At 45.1% G+C, this 27176-nt stretch overlaps 2 long non-coding RNA genes across 6 annotated transcripts in view; one reads left to right on the top strand and one right to left on the bottom strand.

Moving 5' to 3' along the window:
- The window catches only part of LOC307203973, a 429983-nt gene extending 421145 nt beyond the window's left edge, over positions 1–8838 (top strand). For 2 of the 5 annotated variants that reach the window (XR_013833393.1, XR_013833394.1), the window contains exons 5-6: positions 6995–8026; positions 8250–8836. This is a non-coding gene — a long non-coding RNA (uncharacterized lncRNA). Of the gene's footprint in view, positions 1–6994; positions 8027–8249 lie in introns of all 5 variants that reach the window. The other 3 variants (XR_013833395.1, XR_013833396.1, XR_013833392.1) reach the window with 2 other exon arrangements.
- LOC307204004 lies at positions 1844–26563 on the bottom strand. Its single transcript, XR_013833443.1, has 2 exons — positions 26461–26563; positions 1844–2047 (listed from the first exon to the last, which is right to left on the bottom strand). It is a non-coding gene; the product is annotated as an uncharacterized lncRNA (long non-coding RNA).
- Positions 26564–27176: the final 613 nt, after the last annotated feature.

The following is a 27176-nucleotide window of genomic DNA, read 5'->3' as shown; positions in this document are numbered from 1 at the left end:
AAAAATCATCACATGAACAGCAATCCATGTATTATGTACTGAAGTTCTCACCCTGGGCCAGCAGGGGGATATTGTAGATAGTTATGCAAATAAGGGATCGAAAGTGACGTTCAGTGATTGGATAGTTTTAGAAAATTGTTACAGTTACGTTGTACTGGAGCTCTATATAAGCAGGCTGACTGAACCCTTCAGTTCAGTTCTGTTCTGGCCTGTGAATAAACAAGAGCTGTTTGAAGAATCGCTGTGTCGTCTGATATGTTCACCCACAACACCATGAAAACCATAGGAAAATTATAGCACACAACCAAGTAAACAGGGTTGCAAACCCCTTTTAAAAAGGTAAGTAATTAACATGGAAATGAACATTAGACTTCTACTACATTGTGTTAGATTTCCAGAAGTGTATTTTACATTATGTGAAACATCAAAAAAATGTGAAAATTAACAGAGAAGAAAATGTGAGGAAAGTGGAATAAAGTCCTGTCTGAATATAGTCACTAGGTGGAACTTTTAAAGGTGCAAGTTACGCAGATCATAGAATCATAGAATTGTAGAGCTGTAAGGGATCACAAGGGCCATCTAGTCCAACGCCCTGCAAAGCAGGATCAAAGTGATCAAATAAGTATGTATATGTTAAATAATTGGGAGTCAGGAACTCTTGCAGATGTTTGGCAAATCACTGAGGTCTACTAGTAGATTGTGGTCTACCTTCTGCCCACCCCGGCATAGAGAGACAGGGTGACATTTGTGGGATGTAAACACAGGAGCAGTCAATGACAACATTCCTAGAGTGTACATGTTAGAACATGGGGAGGGATGTCTGTCTAGCAAGCAGGTAAACTTCCTGGGGACGGACTTCCTCCGCATGTGACCAGAGGTGGGTGTGGCCTCACCTGTGCAGGTAAAGGATAAAAGCACATGGCAGGCAGCCATATCTCTCTCTCTCATCTTCATCTTCTGAAGGAGCAACATGCCCTCTTGGCTCTCAGCCAAGAGAGGACAGTACTATCTTCCTATAAGATAGATTCTAAGTGTATGTAACCTTTTTAAAGCTGTCTGCCATCTGGGATCATATTGTGAACAGAACGTGAGTAAACTCTTTTATACTTTTATAAAGACTGTGTCGTGTCTTGTATTTTAAGAGGGAACAAAAGGGGAAATTACCAGAGTAATTATTATAGAGGTTCTAGCGAACCTGTGCAAACGTTACCGTTGCGAACTTAAAGGGGAATGTCTATAAACTCTGCTGATATTTTGGGAACTTGTTAGCACAAGTTGGATAAGGATATAATTAGTCAATATATCCTCTCCTGCACCCCAGAATATTCCCACAACATTTTTGTTTGGGCTCTGGAAATAGGTTGTTCCCCTAGAGATCTGATTTGAAAGCAGTGACATGTTTATAGCTGTGAACCTTCCCCTATGTTCAACCTCAATGCTAGTTCCAAGGACTGAAGGGAGAAAAGGCAAGAACCCTCCATGGGCCCTTGTTTCCTCAGTGATTCTATACCCTCCATGCTATTATTGCCACCTGCTTCTCTTCTCCATTTGCTGTGTGCTTTTCAGGCAAAAACTCAATGAACAAACAGTCCGTGGCTCCTGCTTCTACAGCCCTTCCTTCAAACCACCTGGCCAGAGTGAGAGTTGGATGAACAAGTACATTGCAGTGGTGAAAAGGAAGAGCGAGTCCAGGGGGCCCTTGTCAGTAGACCCCTGGATGGCACATGGGATTACAGCAATTGCCCACCTACCCCAGCTTTTGACACAGACCCTGCTCTGCCTGCACATTTGCAAATAAGTGCAACTATTACAAAGCACAGAGAAAATGCAGAGAAATCAAATGTGATTGATAAAAGGACTGGACAATCCAGAAACTTTTATGCAGTGTGGCAAAACATTATTACATTAAAAAATCAAACAATATTAGATTATTCTCCATCGCAAGCTAGTCTCCAGGTATGGACCTTTTAAGCAACATCACTGGTAGGAATCTTCCATTTTTTTGTAGGTCAATATTGTCATGAGATTTCCTCTTTGATTGATCTTCCTGTAAAAGACAGACAGACAAATTTAACTCGATTAGTGGGAGAATGCTGGTAGATAAATACCCTTTAACATTTGATGAACATGCTTGAGAATTCCATGTCATGTGTTTTGTGCTCTGTTGTTTTCAAGACAATCTTGGTGTGGCAGAAACTATTTGAAAATGCCATATGAGTGATCTCCTTCCAAAGAAGCATACCTCTTTTTAATACCATTTTAAATACTGAATTTTAAATTGTAGCCCTGGGACTTACTGGTGAAGTACTGGCAATAAATGTAACAACCACAAAAAGCATGCTGCACCCCTGGAATTCTTGGTATTCAGAGAACTGGGATGAATATAACAATATTTGAGGGGGGTTTTTTTCTATTTCCAAACACAGTTCTTTCACTTTTAATGTATGTTGTCAACTGCAGATGTTGAAGCTCATAGGAGAAAATAGTTACTGAATAGTCATGCAAACAAGCTATCATCTCAAGCAAAAACCTTATATGTAGTTAGGATATCAAGCTAGACAAGTCAAGTGTGGTCTTATTTGGAATACTACCAATCAGCCCCCGTTTTCAACTGGGCCAGTGGCTGCTAAAATGTTAAAGGAAAATACCAATTTACCATCCTCTAACAGATCAGCCTTCTACTCTCCTTGCCCAGTGCAAGAAAGAAGAGCACCAAGCAAAGCAGATTCCTTTAAATATGAATGCTGATTAGGAGAGTTTTGAATCTATTGGCATTGGCAAATGGATGAATGACATCATGCATTACACAACTGAGGTGAATAGCAGGATAAAACCATATCCAAAGCAATTTCACATGGTCTCTCACCTCTAACTACTTTCCTGTAAAATAAGTCTAACTTCAGTGATGATTATCTGGAAAGTGCCTTTACACATTGTGCTAAGATTCACCCGGTTTTGCAAGCTACAATAATTATGCAATCATGTCATGGCAGTTAAAGTTAAGACAGATATAGAACAGAGAAAAGAGCACTTAACTTTAAACCTCACAAGGCATTCTTAAGCATCAAACACTGAGGTTTTTAATCGTTATAGTGAAATGAATTTTCTTCTGTAATTAGTGGAGCTGCACATCTATTTCAGTCACTCCAAACCCTTCCCATCCACCAACCAGGTATTATATTTCAACAAAGCAATTTTCAAGGGAAAGACAGCCAGTATGCTAAAAACAAGAGCAATGATTTAAAATTACTCCCCCACTTTCTTTGTAAGCCATTTTTCAAGAAAACAACAACAAGCAGCACCCAGTCTTCCTTCATTCTGTCATAGAATGTTGTGTATACACAGTGTAAATATCAGGAGTGAGACGCAGCTGCTGTCCTTTCCATCTGTCCCCCAGATTGCATAGAATTCAATGGGGGCCACTGAGATCCAGACCAGCCCCTCTTCCCATAGTCTTGCCCTTATTTTCCTGTACAGGTCATGTTCCTGTGGTTTGTAATCCATGAGATCTGGGTGGATTACAAATTCAATTCCCTTGCATTTCCAGAATGTATTAATTTGGAAAGAAAATACTCATTTCCCATCAAAGCCCTGAAGTGACCCCATGTAAAAAATAAAGACGTTTGCACCCACTGTATTAATGCTGCAAGGGACTTTTTTATGTGTGGTTATGACCTGCTGGTGGCGGAAGGAGCGAGCCGCATTCTGGTGAGTGAGCCTGTCCTTGGCTGTGATGCTGGTTTTAGCCCTCTCACTGGTCGGAGCTGAAGGAGCTAATGGGCAGAGGGATTAGGAGAGGGAGGCTGGGGAAGATGAAACAGGTTTGAAAAGGCAACTGAAACCAGTTTAGGTTAGATTGCTTTTCAAAACCATTGGGAATTTTTTTTAGAGTAAGTGAAGGGATTTTACTCTGCTTAAATTCATCGTTTACAACTTTAAAAAGGGACACAGGTAATTTTCATCTGTGATCTCTGCTGTGGTTGATTTCAAATACTGTGTGCATATATCTTAGTCAGGTATTTGTCCCTAAAAAGTGTTAGGAGAAGCATTGAATTTTAAACTAAAAGGAAACTGAAGAAAAATAGAAGATCAAAAAAGACTTAATCCTAATAACACAGGGACAGTAAATTGTGTGCCTATTCCCTCCCCCCCACAGGTGGAATAAATGAAGACAACGGACACAGAGTTTTAGGTTAATGGGCGAAAATGGCCACAACTTTATTGATTACAGGAAAGAAGGGTATTGGCTTTAGGCATTGGCCCTAACCGACTATCCGGTCTGACCGGGAAGGGTTAAACACCAACAGGGGGAGCCACCCGAGATGCATATCCCTAGGCGCTCCCCGAGGGGTTACCGCTCGGGGGCGCGCTTTAGGCCCTAGCCTCCGTAGGTTTCGGACGAGGCGTCGCCCCTCGGAGTCCTTTAACGAACTACCCTTCAAGCATTGGGGGAGGTGATGGCGTTCCTCCCCCCCAACCTCATCTGCATGATAATACCCCGGCCAATGCCTACCGCCAAAACCGAGGGAGTTGTGACGATTTGCTACGAGGTAGGTGAAAAAACCAAGTGGCTCACAAAACCAGCCAATTAGCCAAATGGAAAAACTCCTACCAGGCCCCTTGCGGCGACCAGCCGAAGCCCATAGCAAGGTCAGTGGCAAAACCTAAAGGGCGGGTGGGTGGGAAACTGCGTCGTCTCCAGGGAAGAAAGGGGGCGAGCCAGGGGCTGCCCTGACCTTAAGTGGCCCTAGGAAGGCCCGCCCCTGCCGCCAGCCAATTGGCTGGCGCCACAGGGTATGCTAATTGGGTGAATCCCTGTCTCCTGCGAGGCTGACGCCAGCCTCGCAGAGTGAGTGTGGGCGGGGTCGTGATCCCACAACCCCCCCTCCTCCTGAAGATCGGAAGGGGCATTGTAGACTGATGATGGACTTTGAGAAAGTCCCTCCAAAAGAGTTTAGCCAAGCAAAATTTAAACTGAAAACTGAAAAAAAATCCAAGATGGAGATTTTAAAGAGAACCAGGAAAATTAAAAATAATGGACTGGAAAAGCCAAGAGAAAATAAAGGAATGTGAAGGGGGGAATCAAGTTTTATTTACCTTTCAAACTAATGAGTATTTTGATGAAAAGAAGGAGCACATGAAAGGGTACATGGATATGAAGTCTGCTTAAAGCAATGGGAGAATGAGTAGGGAAAATAGAAGGCTTTTCTTTTAAAAAGCCAACTAGAGGAGTCGTTTCATGAATGGAAAGTTTGGGTTTTTGGTTGTTGAAGCTATAAATATGTGTGTAGAGAGAAAAAAAGAGCAAAGAAGACAGGGAGGAGACAAAACCCTTCCTTCTGATTTCGTGTTTGCTCAGGTTGCCTTGGAAGTAGAGAAAGACAGGTAAGTTAAAATTACAGATAGGTAGCCGTGTTGGTCTGCCATAGTCAAAACAAAATAAAAAAATTCCTTCCAGTAGCACCTTAAAGACCAACTAAGTTAGTTCTTGGTATGAGCTTTCGTGTGCATGCACGAAAGGTAAGTGGAGGTAAGTTAAAAACTTGCTGAAAAGGCAAATAAAGCATTTTGAGGATGAACCTGGTGATGGCGACTGGAGAGTGACTGTTCAGGGACATGACAAGTCCAGGATCCTGTGGGAAAGTGCTTCCTCTGAGGGAAGTTGCTGAGAGTGGCTAGAGTGGTGGATTAGGACCTGGGAGACTAGAGTTCAAATCCTCCCTCTGCCATGAAGCAGCTCTCTGTCTCTCAGCCTAACCTACCTCACAGGGTTCTTGTGAGGATCAAATGAGGAAGCAGAGGAGAACATCAGCTCCACTAAGCCTTTCCAGCAGAACCTGCAAGATTACAAAAAGATACGGGAAATGGAGCTCAAATGGTAACTATGGAACAGGCCAGGCAAAATTACCCCTGATGTGTAATGTGATTATCTAGTGGTAATAACCAAGGATTTTGGATTTTATTTTATTTTTGCTAAGCATCTTTTAGGAACAGCTATTTAGCTCATTGCTGAGACAACACAAAGCGTTGACTCTATACAAAAAACTTGGATCCTCTAGCACTGAAGGTAATATATTTAAAATACCAATTTAAAAACCAGATCTAGCAGTCAGCTTCCTTTGCCAGTAACTAGCACTGCAGTTGAAGGAAGGTAACTTTTAAATACTCTTGATTTGTCAGAAGTGGTGACAGGTGCAAATACCTATCAAGTAAACTTGAAACACTACATCACAATTAAAGTAACAATGCAGTTTCATGTATTCTGACTGGAGGGCTTCTAGGTGAGTATCTCGTGCTTGGCTGGAGAGAAAATCTCTTTTCCACCTGCAGTTCTTGTACTAAGACACTTTAAAGTCTTAACGTTTTATTTACCTTACAAGCTAATTAGTCTTTGGATGAAGACTACTCAGTGACCTTTTTCAATGCAATGCTTTTGTACCGGTCTCTCCTTTCTGTATATTCCCATCTTAAAATGGAGCCTTAAACTCTGGAATATGTCTCCAGTGTGTCTTGCAAGTGGTGGATTCCAGTGGAGGGAGAACGAATGCTTGAGAAGCGTTGTAGTGAGTAGAGCTGTACTGAAATGACTGGCCTTTCCAGCAGCAATGACAAGATTACATAATCAATGGGAAATGGACGTCAAAAGGTATATACAACAGGGCAGGCAAAACTATCACCAATAGGTAACGTGGCTGTGGTAGTAATAACTCTAAAATAATAGCCTATGATTTCACTGACAAATGTGTTAAGGGGGTGGATTGTGCTGTATCCATCACCGCTCCATGTGCATCCCTCCCGAAGTGGCGCACTCGGTGGAAGAGGATGGCCATCCCAGATTGGAGGAGTGTACCGTTCTTCGGTCAAGGGTGTAAGATAGCTGTGCTCCCTGCTATTGTGTTCCATTTGCAACTCTTTGTGCTAGACTCTTTCAGGTTGCGGTGACTGAGTTGTCAGAAGAGGTCCTATTCCGTGTCACTACAATGCTCACCTGCAGGTAGGAGAACACGTCTTCTTTTGTTCCAGCCCTTCTTTCCTCTTGTTCCAGCTCCTCTTTTCTTCAGGCTTCCCAGAGCTCACTGTACCTGAAGCAGATCTGTTCAGTTGATGAGAAAGATGCATTGTGCGTAAGAGCTCTTGATACATCAAGAAAAACCCTGCAGTGAGAGTCACCAGCACTGGGACAGTGCTGATTTAGGTAAATTCACGTTGCACCATTCAGTATTTTTTTCCTGGGCAATTTTTTTTGTTTGGGTCTCTCCTTTTTCCTATTTTCTTTTCTGTTGGTCTCTTCGCAGTTCTCTCCAAAGATCCTGCAACACTCAAATGAAGCCAGCTCTTCCGGCTGAGTCCCAGAAGTCACAGTGGTAAGAAAAGCTTTTTTAAAAAAAACAACCACAAAACTTATTTTCTGCAGGATTGGTGAAAGGTGGCTGGGGACAAACTAGTGACTCTAGATTGTAACCCAACTGAAGGAGCTGCCAAGTCACACCTCAAATGGACAAACGAAAGGGTGAGCATTGAGCAATCTTTCCTCTTTCCACACAAAGCTTAATGGCAGAGATTTAAGTGTGAATCACATCTCTCTGTTCTGCGCCTCTAGATTAATGGCTTATCTAGCTTCAGTCAAAAATGGCGGTCAAAATGGTATTCCAGGATTGAAGGACATTTAGGTGAGTATCCCTTGCTTGGCTAGGGAGAAAATCTCTGTTGTGTTCCGTCTACAATTCTTTGTGCTAAGACTCTTTCAGGTTGGGGTGAGTGAGACGTCAGAAGAGGCCCTGTTCCGTGTCACCACAGTGAGACTCACCTGCAGGTAGGAGAACACTTCTTCTTTTGTTCCAGCTCCTCCTTTCTTCAGGCTTCCCAGAGCTCACTGTACCTGAAGCAGATCTCTTCAGTTGATGAGAAAGACACAATGTGAGTAAGAGCTCTTGATACTTCAAGAAAAACCCTGCAGTGAGAGTCACCAGCAGTAGGACAGTGCTGCTTTAGTTGAAATAGTATTCCATTATTGACATACATTTAGGTGAGTATCCCTTGCTTGGCTAGGGAGGAAATCTGTATTGTGTTCTGTATGAAACTGTTTGTGGAAGTGGAAGCCCTTTTGCAGCAGATTTCTTTGTAACTCTTAAGTTTGTTTTTTTCCTGAAAGAACATTCTATTTTGTATGACTCAGTAGGGTAGCAATCATTTTTAAATATGCATACATATACAGCATTTGCAAATTAGTCTCTTTTCTGTTTTTAAAGCCATGTGTCAGTGGTCACTATACGCAAAGAGGCCAATTTCTGCAATTCGGACACTGAGGGGAGGTCAGAAGGAGAAAATTGAGAGGAGGATCTGGATGCTGAAGGGGCAACAAAGTTTTGTGAGCAGGAAGAATCTGTGCAAGGGAGCAGTTCAGACTCCAAAGCTGAAGCAGAGGAGGAATGACAAGGTGACAAGGGACTGCTGAGGAATCCAGGGAGTCTCCCTCTCCTGCTGCGACAATTTCCCCTCCAGCCTTGTCTCCAAGAACACACAGAATAATGAGGAGAGTGGAACAGAGGCCAAAGATGCTCAGATGCTGTTTGAGACTGCTGGGGACAGGAGGAGCCCTAGAAGGCAGGGACCGCCAGTCCTGACAACTGCTGCACAGGGGCAAGACCTACTGGGAAGCGTTGCTGAGTTGTATGTTCATTTCCTTGAATAAAAGGTTGACTGAGCACTGAAAACTGCCTTTGCTTCTTCATGCTGACCTGCCTCCCTGACAGCCTGGCCCTTTGTGTTTCCCCTGATTGTGGGAAGTGCAGTTTGACCCTAACTTTACTTAGGAAGGAGAGAGTGTTGGTCAAAGGTGTCCTGGTAGTTGCCCCCCCCCTTAAAGGCTGTAGCTCAGTGGCAGAGCACATACATAGTATTTAGAAGGACCTGGGTTCAATTTCTGGCATCTCCAGGTACGGGTGGGCCCAACTCACAATCCCCTTTGATATGATCCCCTGATCAAAATCCTGGCATATTGCAGAGATGGCAAAATGGATGGAACTGTTAAAAGATACAAATTTGGAGTATTTTAAGGAAGACTGGAAACCCTTTCTAGTCTAAGTAAAAGGTTATTATTTCTCCTATGTGAAGATCACATTGGATCATCAGTGGATGATCATAGATATATCTCAGCCTGACTTAACCTCACAAGGCTGCTGGGGTGAGGTAGAATGTGTGCTCCTTGGAGGAAGGGCACAATAAAAGCAAAACATAAATAAACAGACACCTGTGTGAACCTTGGTCTCTAATCATTAACTACCATCTTTTCTTCCTCCACAAGGAAGTGGGAATAGAACGAAGAGAACTCAAGAAGCTTGGGTTGGGCAGTGCAGAGAGGGACAAGGAGATGAGGCCATTGTCTCACTGCAGTAGTGATCCCAGGGTGCTCTCATGTATTTCAGTAGTGCTGGTGTCGGGAACCTTTGGGCTGCCAGATGTTGCTGAACTTCAGTCACCATCATCACTGGTCACTGCACATACTGGGGCTGATGGGAGCTGTACTTCAGCAACACCAAGCAGGTCAAAGCAGGAGATGTTTAGGATCAGAGTTTTCCTTCTCTTAGATGGGCTACCTTCCTAGGTGGGTAAGCCCCTCCTGCCTCTCACAGCCCTCTATAGCATATGCAGAAACTGCCTTTTTGATGGTTGGACCCACTCTTGGTCTCGTCTGCTCAGTCAGCCAGCCAGAGCCTACCTTCGCATGCAGGGGAAGTCTCTAACTAATGGAGGGTTTGAGACCCAGGGTTTGGTTTAGCTAGCCAGTCAAAGCCGTTCCTGGGATGTGGTCACTGTCACATGCTGGCAGCTTCTAGGAGCCACAGGTGAGAGGACAAAAGGTGGACAAAATATCCCAGAAGGAGCACAATGTGTTCCCCACTAGAGGAACAACCCAGTGGTGTAGCAAGGTCAGGTGGTACCCAGTGCGGAAAATTCTTGTCACACTCACACACACACACACAATTTTATTTTATTTTTGCCTGCAAAAATGGTTTGACTTTATTTCTTATTTTCTTACAAAGGAATGTGGATTCTGGGCCTTTGATAACAAGTAGATGACTGTGGACAGATACTTAAATCTACAGGCTGGATTGTGTTTTGTTTTGTATTGTTTTATTTATATTTATTGTTTATTAAAACCTTCAAAGTGGTTTACCAAAACAAAAAACCAAAAAACACCACAGCAGTAAAATCAAGAAAAATTAACAACCCTAATTTAAAATATATAAAAGCTAAAATATAAAAATAGATTAAATTTACTTCAACTTCCTAAGCATCTGGGTATGCTTGCCTAAAGAATAATGCTTTTAGCAAGTGCCTGAAAGAAGTCTAGCAAAGGCACGTGCTTTGTTGCAGTAGGGGGGGGGGTTCCAAAGTGGAGGTGCTGTCACAGTAAACAATGCAGTACAGATATTATGTGGAACCTGTAGTAGTGCTTGAAACTACTGAAGGGGAGGTTTTATTTATTGTGATTTCACCATTCTCTGTATTATCTGAAAAGGAAAATGTTTATTTAAAAATAGGACTGCACAGCAGCAATCTAGTCTCATCATGATCAGTGGCACTTATTCCTGAGCCGACGGTGCATAAGATGGGCTGCAATCGTTTGCACCCCTCACATCCAACTTGTACCTAAAACTCTGCACAGGCCTGCACCAGAGAATTGTAGAGTTGGAAGGGACCCTTGAGGGTCATCTAGCTGACCCCCTGGGACAATGCAGGAATCTCAAGTAGACCATCCCTGACTGATGGCCATCTGTCTTCTGTTTTCCCCCTCAGCCAGGACACCCAACAACGGAGACTGGAGGTGGGGGAAAAGGTAAATTTTGACAATGGGGCAGATTTGTCAGGCGTGCACAGGAAAAGCTTGAAGACTTTACACAGAGAGGAACCCCACATGGGTTTCCCCACATGTAACGTAACAGGCAGGGAGCCAGCTCAGATAGAGGGAAAGACATTGGGGGAGGGAAGGACAAAAGAGTGCCAAGGTCCGCCCATTTGATCCTCTTTGGGATGGTGGCACTAGGGCTCTGGGACCAACCTCCCCAAAATATTTACTTGTCTTCAATGTATTGTTACCACTGTTCTTCTATAGTACAGAACATCTTTAAATTAAACACTTTCTCTAAAATTAAAATGGCAGAAGTAATCAGCAGCATAGATATCAAAGGCGAGAGAATAGTTCCTAATAGATACCAGGGAGACCCAGATACACTGCAAGCACGCAGAAGTCAGTAACCCAAGAGTGGCTTCTAAGTGGGGGGTTGGCTGAGGACAGGGTTGGACGGAAACATGTGGAGCTTTGCAGAGGTGAGACAGAAAGGGTTTGTCAGAGGGAAACTCACTTTCCCTTTTTAAGCACTGGCCAAAATCCCTTCCACGTTTGCAGCGCCACCCCTGAAGTGACCCTTTAAATCCACTTGATAGTCCAGCTGTAGGCGCTCGTCTTCCAGGCACACCCACTGTTTCCTTCCTCTCCCCTTCCCGCCCCTCTCCGTTGTTTCCTCACCTGCCTCCTTCCCCTCCGTTCTCCTGCCTGCCTCCTCCAGCTAGGAGTGTGCTCCCAATTTCCCAAGCCTGCAGCGAATGTCACCCCCCCCCTTAGGATGACACGGGGGGACTGCCCCCACCGCTCCCACCTTGCTCTGCCACTGCTTGGAGTTGCTGGGGGTTGAACCTGGGATCTTCTGCATGCCTGGCAGGTGTTCTGCCATTGAGCTACGGCCCTTCCCCAGCCCTTCAGCCCTTGGCAATCCTCTCATCTACAGGCTGCAGATGGGCTCTGTCTTTTCTGCCCCAGCAGAAAGAGAGATTCAGTTCTGCAGCATCATTGCCAAGTGGCAGACAGTTAGTCCTCTCTCCACAAATCAATTAGACACATCCCCGGGAAGTGCAATTAACCCAGATACAAATGAGACTTGAAGCAGCAAATGTTTCCTCTTCCCCGTGTCTTCCTTGCAGAAACACTATATTTCTACAGGGATCTGCACTCCAGTTTTATCTCTCTGGCAAAGGCAAGTCGATAAAAGGAAAAGTCAAATGCTCCAAGGAAGACACAGATTTGTGGGTGGCTGGGTGGGGGTCACATTACCTACTGAATAATGAATATAGCAGAGCAAAGCAAACAAAAAAGTTTGGTACTGAATGTTTCATTGATCACTTGAGTAGCATATGCTGCTTAAATTATCTGTCGCCACCTCCCGTCAAATCTGGCAAGTTGAGTACAAAAAAAGGAGGCTGTGCTGAAATTAGAGTTGAGACCAATTTGGGGAAAGAAGGGGGTTTCCCAAGCAAATTCAGATTTGCTCAGAAAATTTCACACCTACCCACCCAATGTTATATGTTTGTTAGAGATGGGCATGCTTTCCAAGGCTTCACTTGGATTGTCTTGGAAATTACACAATTTCCCCAAGGAGGGGGGGGGAATAGAGAAATCATACAATTTTTCACAGAATCAGCCAGTCCAAAGGGCTCTCCCTGACTGCTTCCTTGACCCATGACACTCCCCCTTAGCAACACAGGAAGCTGCCTTATACTGAGCAAAATCATTGATTTATCTTGGTCAGTATTGTCCACAATGGGGGCGCCATTTGCATGGTCGCGTGCAGCCCCCCAGATCCCAGTGTGGCCCCTGGTAGTTTGGGCTGGCTTCATCCTCCCCAGGCTGGATACCTGGAGGTCTCCACCTACCTCTGCCAATCGCCCAATCCCGCCTGGGGAGGCGTTGCCAGGGGATTGGCCAGGTAAGGGGAGGGACCGTCCTGCCCACACAACAAAAGATGAATCTTACCTATGAAGCTGCAGTTTGCTCCAGAGCTTCTCCCACCCTCCCCTCCCTCCACAGGTACGCAATGTCAGGGTCGCTGTTGAAGGGCTGGAAAGGAATTTTCCTGCATTGGCAGGTTTTGCCTTTCCCGTAGCAAAATTTCACAACTTTGGAGGTTTCTGGCCTTGGGCGGAATCCTTTAGTCTATCTTCCTAAATGGGGGGCGGGGCATGAAGCAGTGCCCCATGCCCCCTTGCGGCAGTGATACCAGAGTTCCCCATTAAAGGGGTCTTGAGGGGAGGCATTGGCCATATGCCGAGAGGTTGTCATTGCTCTCCCCTCCAACGGCGTGAAACGGAGGCAGGTTCTCTGCTTGAACATATGTTCTCCAGAGCCAGCCCAATCCCCACACATTCTGGATAACCCTGAAGTCTCCCAGATCCACGGCTGGGGACTGGGAAGGATAAACGCCCAGTGCCTGAGCCAAGGTCTCCCTACATCTGAAACTTAATAAAGTTGTGGCCAATTTTAATCTCATAGCACGCTGTCTTGAGTCATTATTCCGCTCGGGGGTCACCTAGGGTTGGGGGGACTCCACCTGTCCACGCAAGGTCTGGCAGCAACTCTCTGGGGTTTCAGATGGAGAACATTCCCACCTGAATATTGAGTTCTAGCTGGAGGTGGGAACCTGGAGTCTTCTGCATGGAAAGCCAATGCCCTACCGCTGACCTTTGAGCCTTCCTCTTCTCATGAGACCAAAGGCAATTGTGAAAGGCCGCAGGAGAACATTGTTTTCCATGACAATACACACCACTGCTGTCTGCCACTTCCCAGTGTGCTCTGATCAGCACACTGGAATTTTAGAGACAGAATGAGGGAGGCCTATTCAAAGGGAAGGGAAGTGTGATTGTATTCTAGGGTTTGGAAATGGCAAAGAGTGCTTCTGGGCATTGAGGGAGATATCTGGGTTGCATGTGGTGGGGGGACCTCTCTGGCTTGGATTTGTTCCAGGATGGAATAGAATCTGAGGGACTAAAATTATTGCTTCTCCTTAGAGTTAGGCTTTTTGAACCCCAGATTAGTTTCCAAGCCTGTCTTGGGTGAACTTTATCTAGATTCCCTAGAACGGTTGCATTTTTTCTATCACTATTTTATACCAGTAATCTTCCAAGGAGATCAGTAAAAGTAAAGGTAAAGGGACCCCTGACCATTAGGTCCAGTCGCGGACGACTCTGGGGTTGTGGTGCTCCTCTCACTTTACTGGCTGAGGGAGCCGGCGTACAGCTTCCGGGTCATGTGGCCAGCATGACTAAGCCGCTTCTGGCGAACCAGAGCAGTGCATGGAAATGCCATTTACCTTCCCGCTGGAGCGGTACCTATTTATCTACTTGCACTTTGACGTGCTTTCGAACTGCTAGGTTGGCAGGAGCAGGGACCAAGCAACGGGAGCTCACCCCATCGCGGGGATTCGAATCGCCGACCTTCTGATTGGCAAGTCCTAGGCTCTGTGGTTTAACCCGCAGCATGGTGAGATAAAAATCCTAACGAGATCAGTGCACAACACAAATCCCTAACCCTCTGATATATATATATATATATATATATATATATATATGTTACATCTATAAATTTCCCATGGACATTTTTCATGTTTTTAATATACCCCCATCCCCAATGACTAATATCACTGAAGTCAACTCTTCTTGTAGACCGACACCTGTAAGGTAAGATGTTGAACTTAGAACTTTTATGCAGTAAATACCTAGTTAATTGAACAGCTCGATGCAAGCCGTCTTGCTGATGCATCCCTTGGCTGCTCCTGGGATTATTGATAGGGAAAGAAACTCTAGATTTGTAACTGCAGACCAAGGATAGGGAGATATTTTCAGCCTGAGGGCTGCACTTCCTTCTGGGCAGCGTTCTGGAGGCCACCTGACGGTGGTGGCTGGGCCTGAGGCAAAAGTGGGAGGAGCAATAGATGTAAATTTTACATCTGTACAGTGGACTGGTTTCTCTCTGTCCTCCACCTAGACAAGCAAGAGGCCTCATCAGAGTTCAAGGACATATGCCAACCAGCAAAAACACTCAAGAGCAGGGCCTGTGGAGGATGTGGCCTTAGGAAATGGAGTGTGAGCTGGGGTGAGTCCTGAAAAGAGCATTCTCAGGCTTGAGGTTCCCTTCCCTGCCACAGTAGCCACACATATCACCTCCATATTTAAAAGCAGTCTGACAAAGAGGCCGGTGAAAACACTGTTTCCTGTTACAATACTGGACCTTCTTCCAATGCTTACATGTCAAAAAATTGTTTTGGGACTGCAGAGCTGATGGGAAGCTAACTCTCTCTGGCCGCTGTCTAGGAGAAGAGACATGGGACCCCTGGGAGGCTGCACTGTCTGCCTCACCTGAAGAGCAGCTTGGAAAGCGTGAGACCATCCTGGCTCCATGTATCACCAGTCAGAGAAAGGAGAAGCTGCTCCACTGCTTACTTTCCTCTTCCCTTCCCCATTATTTTATTTTTATTAGATTGTCAGCCTGTGGGCAAGGAGTGTTTTACAATTTAATATCTGTATGACACCTTAAAAGATTGTGAGGGTGAGGATAGTTTTTATCCAACTAAGTTCTACAATGATTAGACCCATTGTAATTACTGAACTTAAGTGGGCCATGTCCATTAACTTCAATAGGTCTGTTCTGGGTAGAACTTGCATTGGATGCTCTGGCAGAGGAAGAGGAGTGGGGGGGGAGCGCACTGCCCCTGGCTGCGCGATCCCAGTGGGCACCATGCCCCAGCAGGTGGCGTGCCACGCCCCCCAGGACACACACCACGCCCTGAGGGTGGTGTGCCACACTCCCGGGACGCGTGCCAGCCCCGGCCCTACCTGCTCTCTGCCCCCCAGTGCCAGAGCATGAAGCCCTGCCACTGATTGGATACAACCCATTGAAATTAATGGACATGGCTATCTTAGGTCCAGTAATGTCAGCATGTCTCCTCTGAGTTGGATACAACCCCACCCTCAGCATCAGCACTTGTGCTTGGAGGTTCTTGTGGCCAATGGCTGTTGTTAGCCCTTGTGTGATGAATTTTTCTTTTGTGTCACCTTGGTAATGGAAATTACTATGGTTTATGTTCACACCCAGGCTTCAAATATCCTAGGAATACTTAAGTATAGCACCACCATCCTTCACTGGAAGAACATCAAATCAGGAAGAAGACCTGGAGAGGGGGAGACCATGTTGAATTTGCAGTGTCCCGTGCACAGCGGAATGATGAGGAGTACATGCCACATACTCTATATTACTTTATTTACACTTCAAAGCTGGTAGATTACAGAAAAACATCTTGCCTCTGCCGGAGCAGAGAAAGCATCCTCTCTCCTCTGAAGCACGGAGATAACTGTGAGAACAGTGAAAAACAGGAAACCAGTGTACGTCACATCCAGTCTCCTTTCCCGTGAGAAACTCCAACAGCAACTCTGACTGGAATGTAAACATTGTCTTGTGACAAGCATTTCGCTGCACAGTGAAGAGAGCAGAAACCAACATCCTCCCCCTTTCTGTGAACATCACTGGGCAGCGTGTTCGTACAATATCAGTACAAACCCAACTTCTGCACATAGGTACAGTGTTGATCCCTTGATACAATCTTGGACAATACATCAGCAGGAATTTCATTACCTGGTGTCAGAGCTGCCTCTAGGTCCCAGCTCACAGAGGACCAACGCTAGGCTGTAGTAATGTACAAAAGTCTTTATTGAAGTTCAGTTTCCATTTCAAAGCCACAGCGTGCAGCCCTACGTCTTAAACCCTAGATCGGCGAAGTCCCGTCTGAGTCTCCTCCCCTATGACACCAGTTTAAGATCCTAGCCCTGCTCCACCTTTTACGCTGCTCTCTCCTCCTCTGGGTCCTCCTGCCCGCTGGGGCATTGCCCTTTCTGGACTCTTCCGACGCTGAGTCGCTTAGCTCCTCCCCCTCCCTCCGGCGGGCTTTAGGACCCGGTTCCCAATCCTCATTCTCTGCTGTCCCGCACTCCTGTACATTTGAACTTGCCTCTCGCACCAGCCCAGTGACCTTTCTCCTAACCGTTACAGTACTTCGGTCACTGCTTCCCTCTTCCGGGACACTGGCCGGATCTAACCTCTCCTCCATTGTCCGACTTTCTGATGGAGGCGTGGTCAGCCCTGCCTTATCTTCTCTCCCTGGTGGGGAATGCACTGGCCCCAATCCTTGGGACTCTTCCCCCCCACTCTGCTCTGGTGGGGAAGCTGGTCCTGATTTCCAGCTACTGCTCTGGGAGTCCCTGCTGCCCCCTTGCTCCTGGGGCATTCCCCTTGGTAACCCCCTACCCCTGGCCAATGGCGCCCCCTTCTGTGAATCTTCCGATTCGCTGGAGAGGCTCATGGAATCCCTCGGTCCACTGTCCTCTTCTCCTACGCTCCCCTCGGATTCTTCCCCTTCGCTCTCCATCTCCTCTCTTCCCTGTGCCTCTGCTCCTGAGCCCCTGACATCCGGCATATAGGACACCGTTACGAGTCCCTTCTAAATACGTTCCCTAGCATGTTGCAACTTCAATTGCAAGTGCTTCGTGCTTTGCTTACAACCTTCAGAATTCAGCAAAGCCAAACATGCTTTGTTGTCCTGGTAAACCTGGATTGGACATTTGACAGGAATTTTCATGTCTTTGCATAATTGTAACAACCATTCACAATCTTTAAGTGAATAAGACAGTGCATTCAGTTCAGCTTCACAAGTACTTAAGCTAACTGTTGTTTGCTTCTTGCATGACCAATCAAATAGACCCTGATTGTACATATAGCAAACTCCAGACGTGCTTTTCCTGTCTGTAGTGTCACTTCCAAAACTTGCATCTGCAAATATCTCAAGACCACCAGACTTCTGATTGTTAAATCTCAGTCTGTAATGCATAGTGCCTTTCAAATACCGCGCTATGCGTTTCAGAGCTTTCCAATCCTTAACAGTAGGATTGTTGACTTGTCTGCTTAGCAAATTACAGCTAACAGCAATGTCTGGTCTTGAACATCTGGCAATGAAGTTTAGCTTGCCTAGCACACTTCTGTACAGTGTAGTGTCAGAAAATGCTTCTTCAGTGTCATCTACCTGATAACCTGTTGTCATCGGTGTGTCTACAGGGTTAGCATCCATCAGGTTTAGTTTGCTTAACACATCAGCAATTTTCCGTGACTGGTGTACTAGAATGTTACCATCTTGATCTCTCTCTATTTCCAGAGATAGGTAGTTGTTTACCTCACCAAGATCTTTCATGTCAAAGTGTTCTTTCAGTTGAGCTAGGGCGTTATTGTACATTGTGACATCCTTCCAAAAGAATAAAAGATCATCAACATAAAACAAGCAATACAATTTCTTTTGCCCCTCCTCTTTGACAAATACACATGGATCAGCTTTCCCTTGCTTAAAACCTAGAGAAAACAATACTTCAGTGAGTTTTGTGTGCCAACACCGTGCACTTTGTTTGAGACCATAAAGGGACTTTTTCAGAGCACAAACAAATCCCTGTTTTACCTGTACGCCATCAGGTGGAAGCATATAAAGTGATTCATCTAGAGATCCGTACAGAAAAGCTGTATTCACATCATGGTGACTAATGTGTAGATTCTCCTCTGCAGCTAGCTTGAGCATAAGCCTAATGCTCTCATACCTCACTGTGGGTGAGTAGGTCTCATGATAGTCTTCACCTGGTACCTGTGCAAAACCTCTGGCTACCAATCTGGCTTTGTGTCTGACTATCTTGCCATTTTGATCAGTCTTCGCTTTGAAGACCCATTTGCTTCCAAGCAGTTTCATTCCTGGAACTACTGGAACAAGTTCCCATGTTTTGTTCCTTTCCAAGGAATCAAGCTCAGCCTTCATGGCATTTAACCATGGCTCAGCTTCCTTTGAATCCAAATCCTGGATTTCTTGGAAACTTGAAGGTTCAAATACCTTCTTGGAGCTTTTAACAGCTGTTACTGCTATCTTGGTAAACTCATCAGCAAATCTCTTTGGAGGTCTACCTTTTGTGGCTCTTTGTGACCTACGAATTAGCCTTAAGTCTTCAACACTCTCCTCTTCCTTCTTAGGAGAAAAGTGACCTATTGTGAACAATGGTTCTTCCAATTCTTGATCAGAGCTTTCAGAGGGTCGCATAGAGGCTTTCGCACTCTTGAAATCCTCTGAATCACCCGATTCAGTTTCAGACTCAGAATCAGAACCTTCATCAGTGCGTGTGGGTTGTTGTGGTTGCTTTTGACTATCCTCAGTCTCATCACTGTCATCAGGATAACATTGGAAAATTCCCACATTCTCCCCCCACTTGGCATTGTACTCAACACTTCTTGTGAGCTTAATTGTCTTAGAGTCAGTCATCATTATTCTGTAAGAACCTTTCTGATAACCTAGAAAGATACCATGCAAACCATGCTTGTCTAACTTGGAGTTTTGTGGTGAGTGAACCCACATGTCAGAACCAAAAATTCTCATGTGTTTGATGTATGGCTTTTTGCCAAACATCTTCTCATAGGGGGTACAACCAATCGCTGAAGATAACCTGCGATTATAACTGTAAACAAAACACGAGAGAGATTCAGCCCAATAACTCTCTGGAAGATTGGCATCATGCAGCAAGGTTTTTAACCCTTGAAGCAATGTCTGATTTGCCCTCTCGCAAAGTCCATTCTGCCATGGCGAGCGAGGACTAGACAAATCGTGTTGAATTCCTTTCTCAGTCAGAAAAGCTTCAAACTGCTGAGAAGTGAATTCCCCCCCGCCATCAGTGAAAAGAATTTTTATCTTCTTACCATGCACATTTTCCAACCAAGCACAGAATTCCTTGAACCTTGGAAAAGCCTCTGCTTTCTGCTTGAGATTGTACACATAAATATACCTGGAAAATGCATCAATGAGAACCATGAAGTACCTGTTTCCACCCAAAGAGGGCGCTAGTGGTCCAACCAAATCAGCATGAACAACCTGGTATGGTTCTGTAGCTTGCCTACTAGACACCTTACCTTTCGCAGCCATTTTCACCTTGTTTGCTGCGCATGCCTTGCACTTCATGTGGTACCTGCAGGGTTTAATAGTCATACCTTCAACCAAGGCAGGCATTTTAGATACTGCCTCAAAATTCAAATGACCAAATTTCCGATGAAAATCGTGAATACATTCTGCATGCAAACTTTTGTTAGAACCTGCAATGCAACAAGTGTCATCCTGCACAACATCATCAAAATACAAAACATACAAACGATCAACATATTCAGCATGCAATACATAATCATTTTTCTTTGTGATGATGCACCTTTTGTTCTTAAAGGAAACGTCAATTTTCCGCTCATTCAGCTGTCCAACGCTGAGCAGATTATGTTTGGCATCTGGTACGTAAAGCACATCTTTTATCGATAAGTCCAAACTGTGAAGAACAACAGTTCTGTAGCCTTTACTGGGGATTGTGTGGTCATCCGCCTGGTGAATTGCACCTTCCTGCGGTGTAAAAGACACGAACAGTCGCTTATCGTTGCACATGTGATGGGTTGCAGCCGAATCAACAACGAAGAAAGATCTAGACGTCTTCTGGACCTTTGCAACCTTTGGAGTGAAGCGTGAGACCATTGCCTTATGCTGCGTTGTCCTGGACACCGGACCTTTGCCTTTGCTCTGGCCTTTTCCACGCGATGAGCTTCCGCTGCGCTGCTCTGTCTTGGCCCTGGGATATCTGCATTCCCTCTTCATATGGCCTAGACGTCTACACGAGTAGCATTTCACTGCCTTCAAAGCTTTGGCGCCATCTGGTGGTTCCACTGCACTCTGGGATGAGGTCTGTGAAGACTCCCCCTTACCCATGCAGCTATCACCCTGGCGGTCTGCTTTTTTCTGAATCATGGCAGTATCACAAGCTACTCTGAGCTGAGCATGTGGCTGATTGGCATCAGATTCCCCATTTGCATCAGCCAGCCTTCTGCAGCTAGCCATCATGACTCTGGCATTAGCCTTCTGCGTCATCTCTGCTGCTTTAAATCAAGCTGCTTTATACAAGCTGCGTCTCTGCTGCTTCAAGCCTCATTCCAAAGGCAAGTTAAAAAGTGCTTTCTCTCTGCTGCCTTAAATCAAGCTGCGTCACTGTTTTCTGCAGCTGCTTTATTCCAAAAGCACTTTTAAAAGTTACTTTCGGTTTCCCCCAGCATAGGAGCTTGTTCCTTTGAGCCTTTGCCTGTGCCTGTGCCCAGCAAAATGGCCTTAAAAGTTCAAAGTCCAGCCATAAAGCCATTAATTGGGAGCTGGCAGGCTGCCCAGAGCATGAGCAACATACCTCTCATCAATCATCCTGACGCGCAGAGATATCGTCCGATCCGTCCCTCTGCTTTCCTTTGCATTCTTTGTCGGCACTCCGAAGTCCATCCGTCACTTTGACTGCATTGTTCTGGGCCGATAACCAGTAATGTTGAATTTGCAGTGTCCCGTGCACAGCAGAATGATGAGGAGTACGTGCCACATACTCTATATTACTTTATTTACACTTCAAAGCTGGTAGATTACAGAAAAACATCTTGTCTCTGCCGGAGCAGAGAAAGCATCCTCTCTCCTCTGAAGCACGGAGAGAACTGTGAGAACAGTGAAAAACAGGAAACCAGTGTACGTCACATCCAGTCTCCTTTCCCGTGAGAAACTCCAACAGCAACTCTGACTGGAATGTAAACATTGTCTTGTGACAAGCATTTCGCTGCACAGTGAAGAGAGCAGAAACCAACAGACCATTGGCCAGTGAAGGATTTGCTATGGGAACTTCTTTCTCCCCTCCCCCCCAGAAAGAATGCTTGGCCCCAGCTTCCCGTTTCCCTCAGATGGCAAAACCAAAGAGAAGTCCAGTCTTTCCTTATCCATCGGAGCTTTTGCATTGTGCAAAAATCTGGGGAGCAAGAGGTTGTATTAAGGCAAGCCTTTGCTTGTAAACCACCTTGAGAATCATTCAGGTTTTTTTGAGGGGGGGGATAGAAATCACCCAAGTTTGAATTTGTCATCGAGGGGGAGCCAGGACACCCAGAAAGGTATAAGGTCATGACATATAACTCACATGTATGCAATATACTAAGTTTTCCAAGCATAGTGCAACCCAGGTGAGGGGTGTTGCTTTTCCAGGAGCCCCCTGAAACTGAGATGAGGAACTTAGAGGCAAGATCCACAGCTGACAGTGATGCTGTGCTCAGGCACTGAGGGGCCATGTCCATTGTTGTCTAAGAGATGAAAGAGACATAAGCAGTAGGGTCTTGCTCTTAAGCTTTTCTATGCTGATCTTTTTAGGATTGTGCTCTCTTGTGCTGTTTCGTGCCTTGATATGCTTTGTAGAAGGCAGTTCTAGGAACTGGACTTCCTAAAGGCCAGCTTTGCTGACATCCAATGAGTTGGGATTGGACACACTGGTGGGACCATGGCACTCCAGCTGGAGTGCTTAGCTATGCCCTATTAGAACCACAGAATCATAGAACTGCAGAGTTGGAAGGGATCCCTAGGGTCATCTACTCCAATCAGAATTTCGTCACACAGTCTCCCATCCAATTTGAAACCATACCTGAACCTGCTTAGCTTTGCAAATGTGCTAGCAGTTCTATTGCTGTACCACAGTCTTTATGTTTATTGCTTATTGCTGCATTGGTATGCATACATATCTGCAAATGGTATATCTGATAATTAGGCTGTACTTAGACTGTCTTTAGGCTTATTGTGCAACTTATGCTTTAATATGCTCTGTGCAGACTCATTCCATGTTTTATGCTCAGAAGCAAGCTAGCTATGTGTGCTGTACACTGATTCTTACTGTACATGAATATCAATCAATCTTTGCTACAGTCAAAGATCAGACAGCAAAATTAACAACACCAACATATGCTTCATCAGCATCAAGAGGTGGACGTAATTAGAAATTCCCTATAAACTTATTTACATTAAAAGTAACACTCCTTCAACTAAAATCAGTGTTGTGCATGAATAACATGTACACCTGCAGCCTTCATCCAAAAGTGTGCTCAATACCTCCAAATCATAAAAATAAATAAATAAACGAATCTCATACAATCACAGGTCTATAGAGCAACCACAACAAAGTGACTGTCACAACAGTGCATTGATAATGCGAAGAAGTTTACAACAAAATAGACAAAATGTGCAAAGGGCACATTTCATCAAGTCTTACAAAGAACCACATAGCACAAAAATAATTAAGAGGGTCCCTATGATTTTGGACCCTTGCAGTGGTTATTATCCTCTTGGAATCGAGTAACTTCTCTGGAGGGATAAACATTCCCAGAGTCCTCCCTGTTGTGAAAACTGCAATCAGAGCCTTGAAACATTTGTGAGGTATTGTCATCTGAACAAGATCTTTGAAACAGGACCTTATCCGGAAGCTGAACACTGCCCCATCCAAGAAGTGAGTTGTGCCAGTACAGGATCTTATGGTGCTCCAGCAATAATTTCCAGAGTATTAAATTGGCATTGTCCAATGGCATAGCGCTGGGAAGGGTGAGAACAGTCAAGAAGTGGCAATTCACCTGCAAAATGTCTTCAAATAGCTGAAGGGCTGACACAGCGAAGATGGCACGGACTAGGCAGGATTAGACACAATGGGTAAAAAAATGCAAGGAAACAGATTACAGCTCTACTTTCAGGAAAGCATCTTGTTGGTAAGAGGTGTTTGACAATGGGAAAGACTGCTTCAGAAAGCAGTGGGCTCCCCTTTGCTGCAGGTATCCTAAGCAGAGGATGGACAGGGATTTATCAGGGATGCTTTAGCTGTACTAACACTGGGTGAGGGGTCGGACTAGATGACCTCAAAGGTATTGTCCAATTTTGATTGCATACATGTGAGTTATATGTCATGACCTGTCTCATGCAGGCAACTAAACCAGCAGAAGCACATTTTCAGGTGTATTTCAAATGACACCTCTCCACTAAACTTGAGGCAGCAAAACTGTCATATTCTAGCCAGAGAATAGCACAAAAATAAATTGCAGTTGCAAGTGATAGGCAGACCCTATTGTGCAGGCACATCCAACAGGTAGACCACTGCCAGTCTTTAACTCTGTGAGTGGATCGCAGTCTCTTGGGAGTTGGCCATGCCTGCTATTGTGGAACCATAAGAATAATCCTGGAGCCAGGCAGCAACCAGATCCAGAATGGCTTAGCTTCAGGTAGGTGGCTCCATCACACGCATTCAACAGACATGTGGCATCCTTGGACAGCTGCCAGGCCTCCAGCACACCTGCCCTGGAGCTCCTGCCCTGAGTGGCTAGGTTTAAATTTCCACAATGCCCCTCATTTAGTGTTGCATCAGGGCATTGTGGGGAATTCAAATGGGAGCACAGCTGTCAGGCAGTGGTGGGTGGTTCATATTGGGACTGGTGGGACAGGCTGAGGGACCAACAGTAAGCAGAGCCAGAGCCAATGACAGGCAGATCCAACTAATTCTAATCTTCTCTCCATCCTCCCTGCTGAGATCTACAAGGACAAGATGGATGGGCAGTGGTTGTAAGGAAGAAGGCAAGAAGGTGGGGGGATTGGCTGAGGGTAGATAGTCTCATCACCCATTTCCACCACCTGCTCCTCCTCTTCATCATGGTTGCTACCAGCTGCTTGCTTGCCGGTAATGGCCAGAACAAGCGCTTGTGGTTGAAGCAAGCAGGTCACAAGTGGCTCTTCTCAGTGTCTCCCGCCCCTGCCCCACTGGTGTGTGGGCCCTCAGAAGAGGCCCAACCAAGTCCACCACTGATACCAGCCCAGCCCTTGGGTCAGATTATTTGTCCATTTGGTCAGTACTGTCTGCTCTGACTGGTAGCGACTCTCTAAATTCTCCAGAAGAGATCTTTCACATCACCTGCTGCTGCGTTCTTTTGACTGCAGACGCTTGGGATTTACTTGGGAACTTCTGAATGCAAAGCATAGGTTACTTCTCTGCATAATGTTCTCTTCCTTCCTCTTGCTCAGCTTAAACAAGAAAGTGCCAGTAAAAATGGCATTGGTTTTCTACTGCCTCCTCATTAAGAAGTTTTGTTGGTGAAGCAGAATGAAAACTATGCAACCCATTTTCTCTGCATAGCTGACCTTTTTCAAAGCAAGCCTTTATTTTAGAGAGGTGGGAATGGGGTGGGGGATCTGCAGACCTGAACTCCTGGACTCTGCTGCTGGACTCCAGCTCCCATCAGCCCCATCCAGCTTTGTCAGGAATGATGGGAGCCTTGGAATGCAAGGGATCCTTCTGCTTGGAATTGTGTTTTTTGATGGGAAGGGGATCTTCTCAAAAATAAGCTTTAGGGTTAAAAACCTATGAAGGCTATAAGACATGGTAAGAAGTTCCAATAAAATAACAGTCATCTTCCAAATATGTGTATTTTGCCTTAAGTAGAAGTTGTGCGAGAACTGCAAGATATACTTGCTGCAATCCCACATGCAGTTAAGTTGGGTAAAGGTAAAGGTGAAGGTACCCCTGCCCGTATGGGCCAGTCTTGCCAGACTCTAGGGTTGTGCGCTCATCTCACTCTATAGGCTGGGAGCCAGCACTGTCTGCAGACACTTCCGGGTCACGTGGCCAGCGTGACAAGCTGCATCTGGCAAGCCAGCGCAGCACACGGAACGCCGTTTACCTTCCCGCTGGTAAGCGGTCCCTATTTATCTACTTGCACCCGGGGGTGCTTTCGAACTGCTAGGTTGGCAGGCGCTGGGACCGAATGACGGGAGCGCACCCCGCCGCGGGGATTCGAACCACCGACCATGTGATCGGCAAGTCCTAGGCGCTGAGGTTTTACCCACAGCGCCACCCACGTGTATATATGGGTATATGCAGTCAAATTAAATGCAGAATTGCAGCCACTGATGTTGCAGCTGAACTGGCTTCTTTAAAAGTTTTTGCAAACAGCCCACCAATTTATTTAACCTTCATATCACCTTCATAAAAATATTTCGAAAGTAATATTGTCCAGCCACACATTTATGGTCTGCAGTTCATGTTATAAGAGCAATAAATCATTGGAAATTAAAATCTTGCATTTAAAAATATCTGAAATAGATATAGAAATTTTTGCATAAATAGACACTCATTTCTCCAGTATGCTATAATTCACTAAATCTGAAGCAACCTTATTGCCTTTAATGACACCACTCTGAAGAATGTGGGTTGGAAATAGCAGCCACAGATCCTTTCAAATAATGACATTATCAGAAGAATTGTATGGGCTATGAAAATAACTGCACTGAAATCATTAGACAAGTAGAGTTTTCAGAATTTTAAAAATTCAATAAATATGCCAAGCTGAGTAAGCATTCATTGTGGTAGATGGACTTACAAGTAATCCATACATCAGAAGGAAGGAAGGAAGGAAGGAAGGAAGGAAGGAAGGAAGGGTTGTGAAATCAAGCTACAGCTTACGTACTTTTTTGCAGTGTCATCTTGCATCATAGCATTGGATTGTAGCCAACTAAGTCCTACTCAGAGAAGAACCATTGAAAACCATGAACCTAAGTAACTTATGTCCATTAACTTCAGTGTAAGACAAGTCTGGGATACAACCAACCTTCTTACAAAGTATAAGATTATTCTTTTCTTTTCAAATTGTAACCTATCAGTCAATTGTTTGATATACTGGATATATACGGGGCTTTTTAAAAGATGGAACACCGTAACTCAGTTCCAGCACCTCTCAAGTGGGTGCCATTGCCATTATTAGAGAATAAGGGAGGCGTTCATTGTGAGTTCCGGCACCTCCTTTTCTAGAAAAATAGCACTGGAGATGATAGAGATAGATAGAAAGATAGATAGATAGATAGATAGATAGATAGATAGATAGATAGATGATAGATAGATAGATAGATAGATAGATAGATAGATAGATAGATAGATAGCAGTGGCGTAGCGTGGGGGTGCAGGGGGGGCCGGCCGCACCGGGCGCAACATCTGGGGGTTAGGGTTAGGGGGCGCAAATCCACGGGTTAGGGGGTGCAAATTACTTGCCTTGCCCCGGGTGCTGACAACCCACGCTACGCCACTGATAGATAGACAGACAGACAAAACATAACCTTAAGCCAGCTTGGCACATATTTAATCCCTTTGCTCTATTTTTATTTTGCCTTTGCAGAAACTTAAGAGCCTCATTCACAGTCTAGTTAATCTGAACTATTTGGATTCATGCCAGTTTAGCCTACCATGATCAAGAACACATCATCAGAAGTTACACTGAAATCCTTGTCACCTACTTCCAAGTAAATTCCATGCAGAAGCCACATTATGTCCCTTCGTTCCCTTAAATGGTTTGACATTCTTATAGCCCCTCCCACCACCATGCTCCCAAGCATGCTTACTTAGAAGGAAGGCTACTGACTTCCGGAATGCTTTCC

This window comes from Podarcis cretensis, assembly GCF_951804945.1.
Source record: "Podarcis cretensis genome assembly, chromosome: 15".
NCBI classification, from domain to species: Eukaryota; Metazoa; Chordata; class Lepidosauria; order Squamata; family Lacertidae; genus Podarcis; species Podarcis cretensis.
Note: the sequence above shows the minus strand (reverse complement) of the source record. Positions and strands in the feature narration are given on the sequence as shown.